Source organism: Arachis stenosperma, chromosome 6 (genome assembly GCF_014773155.1).
Source record: "Arachis stenosperma cultivar V10309 chromosome 6, arast.V10309.gnm1.PFL2, whole genome shotgun sequence".
Taxonomy (NCBI): Eukaryota; Viridiplantae; Streptophyta; class Magnoliopsida; order Fabales; family Fabaceae; genus Arachis; species Arachis stenosperma.
Window position 1 is genome coordinate 40,630,173 of NC_080382.1, and position 7,167 is coordinate 40,637,339.

The window sequence follows — 7,167 nt, forward strand, 5'->3', positions numbered from 1 at the left end:
CAAAAAAAAATTAGAAAATCATAAAAATCAAAAATATTTTGTGTTTCTTGTTTGAGTCTTGAGTCAATTTTTAAGTTTGGTGTCAATTGCATGCTTTAAATATTTTTCTTGCATTTTGCGAAAATTCCATGCATTCATAGTGTTCTTCATGATCTTCAAGTTGTTCTTGACAAGTCTTCTTGTTTGATCTTGATGTTTTCTTGTTTTGTGTCTTATGTTGTTATTCATATGCATTTTTTGTTTGTTAGAGTCCATGCATTAAAGATTTCTAAGTTTGGTGTCTTGCATGTTTTATTTGCATCAAAAATTTTTCAAAATTATGTTCTTGATGTTCATCATGATCTTCAAAGTGTTCTTGGTGTTCATTTTGACATTCATAGCATTCTTGCATGCATTCATTGTTTTGATCTAAAAATTTTATGCATTGAATATTTTTGTTGTTTTTCTCTCATAATCAAAAATTCAAAATAAAAAAAATATCTTTTCCTTATTTCCCTCCAAATTTTCGAAATTTTGGGTTGACTTGGTCAAAAATTTTTAAAATTAGTTGTTTCTTACAAGTCAAGTCAAAATTCCAATTTTAAAAATCTTATCTTTTCAAAATCTTTTTCAAAATCATATCTTTTTTAATTTTTTTTATTATTTTCGAAAATTTCAAAAATATTTTTCAAATTATTTTCAAAATCTTTTTCTTATCTTTATATCAAATTTTCGAAAATATGCTAACAATTAATGTGATTGGTTCAAAAATTTGAAGTTTGTTACTTTCTTGTTAAGAAAGGTTCAATCTTTAAGTTCTAGAATCTTATCTTGTAGTTTCTTGTTAGTCAAGTCATTTTAAAAATTAAATCTTTTTCAAAATATCTTTTTATTAAAATTTTTATCTTATCCTTCTCAAAATTTTATCTTTTTCAAAATTTGATTTCAAAATATCTTATCTAACTTATTATCTTCTTATCTTTTTCAATTTTGATTTCAAATCTTTTTCAATCAACTAACTAACTAACTTTTTGTTTGTTTGTTTCTTTTTCAATTATATTTTATCTTGAATTTTCGAAAATTACTAACCTCTTTTTCAAAATTTCCCTTCTCTTTTCTTCTCCTATTTAATTATTTAATTACTAACACTTCTCTTCACCTCTCTTCATCCAAAAATCCGAATCCATCCTTCTTCATTCTTCTCCCCTTTCTTCTTCTACTAACATAAAGGAATCTCTATACTGTGACATAGAGGATTCCTCTTCTTTTCTTGTTTTTTTCTCTTTCATATGAGCAGGAACAAGGATAAAGGCACTCTTGTTGAAATTGATCCAGAACCTGAAAGGACTCTGAAGAGAAAATTAAGAGAAGCTAAGTTACAACAATCCAGAAACAACCTTTCAGAAATTTTCGAACAAGAGAAGGAGATGGCAGCTGAAAATAATAATAATGCAAGGAGAATGCTTGGTGACTTCACAAAGCCAACGTCCAAATTTGATGGAAGAAGCATTTCCATTCCTGCCATTGGAGCCACCAACTTTGAGCTGAAACCTCAGCTAGTTGCTTTATTGCAACAAAACTGCAAGTTTTATAGACTTCCATCTGAAGATCCTTATCAGTTTTTAACTGAGTTCTTGCAGATCTGTGAGACTGTAAAGACGAATGGAGTTGATCTTGAAGTCTACAGACACATGCTTTTCCCTTTTGCTGTAAGAGACAGAGCTAGAATATGGTTGGATTCACAACCCAAGGATAGCCTGGACTCCTGGGATAAGCTGGTCACTGTCTTCTTGGATAAATTCTTTCCTCCTCAAAAGCTAAGCAAGCTGAGAGTGGATGTTCAAACCTTCAAACAAAAAGATGGTGAATCCCTCTATGAAGCTTGGGAAAGATACAAGCAGCTGACCAAAAGATGTCCATCTGACATGTTTTCAGAATGGACCATATTAGATATATTCTATTATGGTCTCTCTGAATTTTTAAAAATGTCATTGGACCATTCTGCAGGTGGATCTATTCACCTAAAGAAAACGCCTGAAGAGGCTCAAGAACTCATTGACATGGTTGCAAACAACCAATTCATGTACACATCTGAGAGGAATTCCGTGAATAATGGGATACCTCAAAAGAAAGGAGTTCTTGAAATTGATGCTCTGAATGCCATATTGGCTCAGAACAAAGTGTTGACTCAACAGGTCAACATGATCTCTCAAAATCTGAATGGATGGCAACATGCATCCAACAGTACTAGAGAGGCAGCTTCTGAAGAAGCTTATGATCCTGAGAACCCTGCCATGGCAGAGGTTAATTACATGGGTGAACCTTATGGAAACACCTATAACTCATCATGGAGAAATCATCCAAATTTTTCATGGAAGGATCAACAAAAACCTCAACAAGGTTTTAACAATGGTGGACGCAATAGGCTGAGCAATAGCAAGCCATATCTATCATCTTCTCAGCAACAGACAGAGAATTCTGAACAAAACACTTCTAATTTAGCCAATATAGTCTCTGATCTGTCAAAGGCCACTTTCAGTTTCATGAATGAAACAAGATCCTCCATTAGAAATTTGGAGGCACAAGTGGGCCAGCTGAGTAAGAAAGTCATTGAAACTCCTCCCAGTATTCTCCCAAGTAATACAGAAGAGAATCCAAAAGGAGAGTGCAAGGCCATTGATGTGATCAATGTGGCCGAATGCACAAGGGAGGAAAAGGACGAAAATCCTAGTGAGGAAGACCTCCTGGGACGTCCCTCAAGCAAGAAGGAGTTTCCTATTAAGGATCCAAAGGAATCTGAGGCTCATATAGAGACCATTGAGATTCCATTAAATTTCCTTCTGCCATTCATGAGCTCTGAAGACTATTCTTCCTCTGAAGAGGATGAAGATGTGACTGGAGAGCAAGTTGCTCAATACTTAGGAGCTATCATGAAGCTGAATGCCAAGTGGTTTGGTAATGAGACTTGGGAAAGTGAACCTCCCTTGCTCATTAGTGAACTAGATACTTGGATTCAGAAAACTCTACCTCAAAAGAAACAAGATCCTGGCAAGTTCCTAATACCTTGTACCATAGGCACCATGACCTTTGAAAAAGCTCTATGTGATCTGGGGTCAGGGATAAATCTTATGCCACTCTCTGTAATGGAGAAGCTGGGGATCATTGAGGTACAGCCTGCCTTGTTCTCATTACAATTGGCAGACAAGTCATTAAGACAAGCTTATGGATTAGTAGAGGACGTGCTAGTAAAGGTTGAAGGCCTTTACATCCCTGCTGATTTCATAATCTTAGACACTAGGAAGGAAGATGATGATTGCATCATCCTTGGAAGACCTTTCCTAGCCACAGCAGGAGCTGTGATAGATGTCAACAGAGGTGAATTAGTCCTTCAATTGAATGGGGACTACCTTGTGTTTAAGGCACATGGCCACCCCTCTGTGACAAAAGAGAGTAAGCATCAAGAGCTTCTCTCAGTTCAGAGTCAAGAAGAGCCCCCACAGTCAAACTCTAAGTTTGGTGTTGGGAGGCCACAACCAAACTATAAGTTTGGTGTTAAGACCCCATATCCAAACTCTAAGTTTGGTGTTGGGACTATACAACATTGACCTGATCACCTTGTGGCTCCATGAGAGCCACTGTCAAGCTATTGACATTAAAGAAGCGCTTGTTGGGAGGCAACCCAATTTTATTTATCTAATTTTTGTTTTATTGTTATTTTGTGTTTTATTAGGTACATGATCATAAGGAGTCACGAAAAAAATCATAAAAATTTAAAACAGAATCAAAAATAGCAGAAGAAAAAAATCACACCCTGGAGGACGCATAGGCTGGTGTTCAACGCCAGTGAGATGCATCTGGCCGGCGTTCAACGCCAGAACAGAGCACCATTCTGGCGCTGAACGCCAGAAACAAGCAACATTCTGGCGCTGAACGCCAGGAATGTGCCCAGAGAAGAAAAGCTGGCGCTGAACGCCAGTAACAAGCATGAAACTGGCGTTCAACGCCAGAAACATCCTTTACATGGCCGTTGAACGCCCAGAATGTGCACCAATGGGCGTTTAAACGCCAGAATGGTGTGCAAAGGCATTTTACATGCCTATTTGGTGCAGGGATGGAATTTCTTGACACCTCAGGATCTGTGGACCTCACAGGATCCACCTACCTCGCCCTCTCTCTCTCCATTCATGGTCATCCCTTCTGTTTATCATTCACCACTCACTTCTATCCACTCTTCCCCATAAACCCCACCCACCCTCAAAATTCAAAACTCTTTCCCACCCAAACCCACCCATATAGCCGACTACACACATGCCTCCATCTCCTCCATTTCTTCATCTCTTCTTTCTTCTCTTGCTCGAGGGCGAGCAATTTTTTAAGTTTGGTGTGGTAAAAGCATAGCTTTTTGCTTTTCCATAACCATTAATGGCACCTAAGGCCAGAGACATCCAAAAAAAAAAGGGAAGACAAAAGCTTCCACCTCTGAGTCATGGGAGATGGAAAGACTCATGTAAAGGGTTTATAGCTCAGTGGTAGAACACGTGGCTGCAAATCAAGAGATCCCTGAGATACCTCAGGGGATAAATTGTCCTCCACACAAATATTGAAAGCAACTAAGGGTAGAAACACCAAAATTACTAGGAATCATTCAACAGAAGCAAGGAAAAGACATAGAGGAGCTCAAAGAGCACCATTGGACCTTCAAGAAGGCGCCACCCTCACTCAGGTGGATTCATTCCTTGTTCTTTTTTTCTTTCTGCTTTTCGGTTTTTATGCTGGGTTTATCTATGTTTTGTGTCTCTACTTCATGATCATTAGTAGTTAGTAACTATGTCTTAAAGTTATGAATAATTCCATGAATCCTTCACCTCTCTTAAATGAAAAAATATTTTAATTCAAAAGAACAAGAAGTACATGAATTTCGAATTTATCCTTGAATTTAATTTAATTGATGTGGTGACAATACTTTTTGTCTTCTGAATGAATGATTGAACAGTGCATATGTCTTTTGATCTTGTTGTTTATGAATGTTAAAACTGTTGGCTCTTGAAAGAATGATGAACAAGGAGAAATGTTATTGAGGATCTGAAAAATCATGAAATTGATTCTTGAAGCAAGAAAAAGCAGTGAAAAAGAAAGCTTGCGAAAAAAAATGGCGAAAAAAATAGAAAGAAAAAGAAAAAGCAAGCAGAAAAAGCCAATAGCCCTTAAAACCAAAAGGCAAGGGTAAAAAGGATCCAAGGCTTTGAGCATCAATGGATAGGAGGGCCAAAGGAAATAAAATCCAGGCCTAAACGGCTACATCAAGTTGTCCCTAACCATGTGCTTGTGTCATGAAGGTCCAAGTGAAAAGCTTAAGACTGAGTGGTTAAAGTCGTGATCCAAAGCAAAAAGAGTGTGCTTAAGAGCTCTGGACACCTCTAACTGGGGACTCTAGCAAAGCTGAGTCACAATCTGAAAAGGTTCACCCAGTTATGTGTCTGTGGCATTTATGTATCCGGTGGTAATACTGGAAAATAAAGTGCTTAGGGCCACGGCCAAAACTCATAAGTAGCTGTGTTCAAGAATCAACATGCTTAACTAGGAAAGTCAATAACACTAACCGAAATTCTTAAGTTCCTAGAGAAGCCAATCATTCAGAACTTCAAAGGAAAAAGTGAGATGCCAAAACTATTCAGAAGCAAAAAGCTACAAGTCCCGCTCATCTAATTATAATTAATATTCATTGATATTCTGGAATTTACAGTATATTCTCTTCTTTTTATCCTATTTGATTTTCAGTTGCTTGGGGACAAGCAACAATTTAAGTTTGGTGTTGTGATGAGCGGATAATTTATACGCTTTTTGGCATTGTTTTTATATAGTTTTTAGTAAGTTCAAGCTACTTTTAGGGATGTTTTCATTAGTTTTTATGTTAAATTCACATTTCTGGACTTTACTATGAGTTTGTGTGTTTTTCTGTGATTTCAGGTAAATTCTGGCTGAAATTGAGGGACTTGAGCAAAACTCTGAAAACGGCTGACAAAAGGACTGCTGATGCTGTTGGAATCTGACCTCCCTGCACTCGAAATGGATTTTCTGGAGCTACAGAACTCCAATTGGCGCGTTCTCAACGGTGTTGAAAGGTAGACATCCAGGGCTTTCCAGCAATATATAATAGTCCATACTTTATTTCAGCCAGAAAAACACATCATGATCCAGAGTACATGCTGTCTGGAGTTCTGTATGGACTATTTCAGCCAGAAAAAGTATGGACTATTATATATTGCTGGAAAGCCCTGGATGTCTACTTTTCAACGCCGTTGAGAGCGCGCCAATTGAAGTTCTGTAGCTCCAGAAAATCCATTTCGAGTGCAGGGAGGTCAGATTCCAACAGCATCAGCAGTCCTTTTGTCAGCCGTTTTCAGAGTTTTGCTCAAGTCCCTCAATTTCAGTCAGAATTTACCTGAAATCACAGAAAAACACACAAACTCATAGTAAAGTCCAGAAATGTGAATTTAACATAAAAACTAAGGAAAACATCCCTAAAAGTAGCTTAAACTTACTAAAAACTATATAAAAACAATGCCAAAAAGCGTATAAATTATCCGCTCATCACAACACCAAACTTAAATTGTTGCTTGTCCCCAAGCAACTGAAAATCAAATAGGATAAAAAGAAGAGAATATACTATAAGGTCCAAAATATCAATGAATATTAATTTAATTACATGAGCGGGACTTGTAGCTTTTTGCTTCTGAACAGTTTTGGCACCTCACTTTTTCCTTTGAAGTTCAGAGTGATTGGCATCTTTAGGAACTTAGAATTTCTGATAGTGTTATTGACTTTCCTAGTTAAGCATGTTGATTCTTGAACATAGCTACTTATGAGTATTGGCTGTGGCCCTAAGCACTTTGTCTTCCAGTATTACCACCGGATACACAAATGCCACAGACACATAACTGGGTGAACCTTTTCAGATTGTGACTCAGCTTTGCTAGAGTCCCCAGTTAGTGGTGTCCAGAGCTCTTAAGCACACTCTTTAGCTTTGGATCACGACTTTAACCATTCAGTCTCAAGCTTTTCACTTGGACCTTCATGACACAAGCACATGGTTAGGGACAGCTTGATTTAGCCGCTTAGGCCTGGATTTTATTTCCTTGGGCCCTCCTATCCATTGGTGCTCAAAGCCTTGGATCCTTGCTTTAAAAT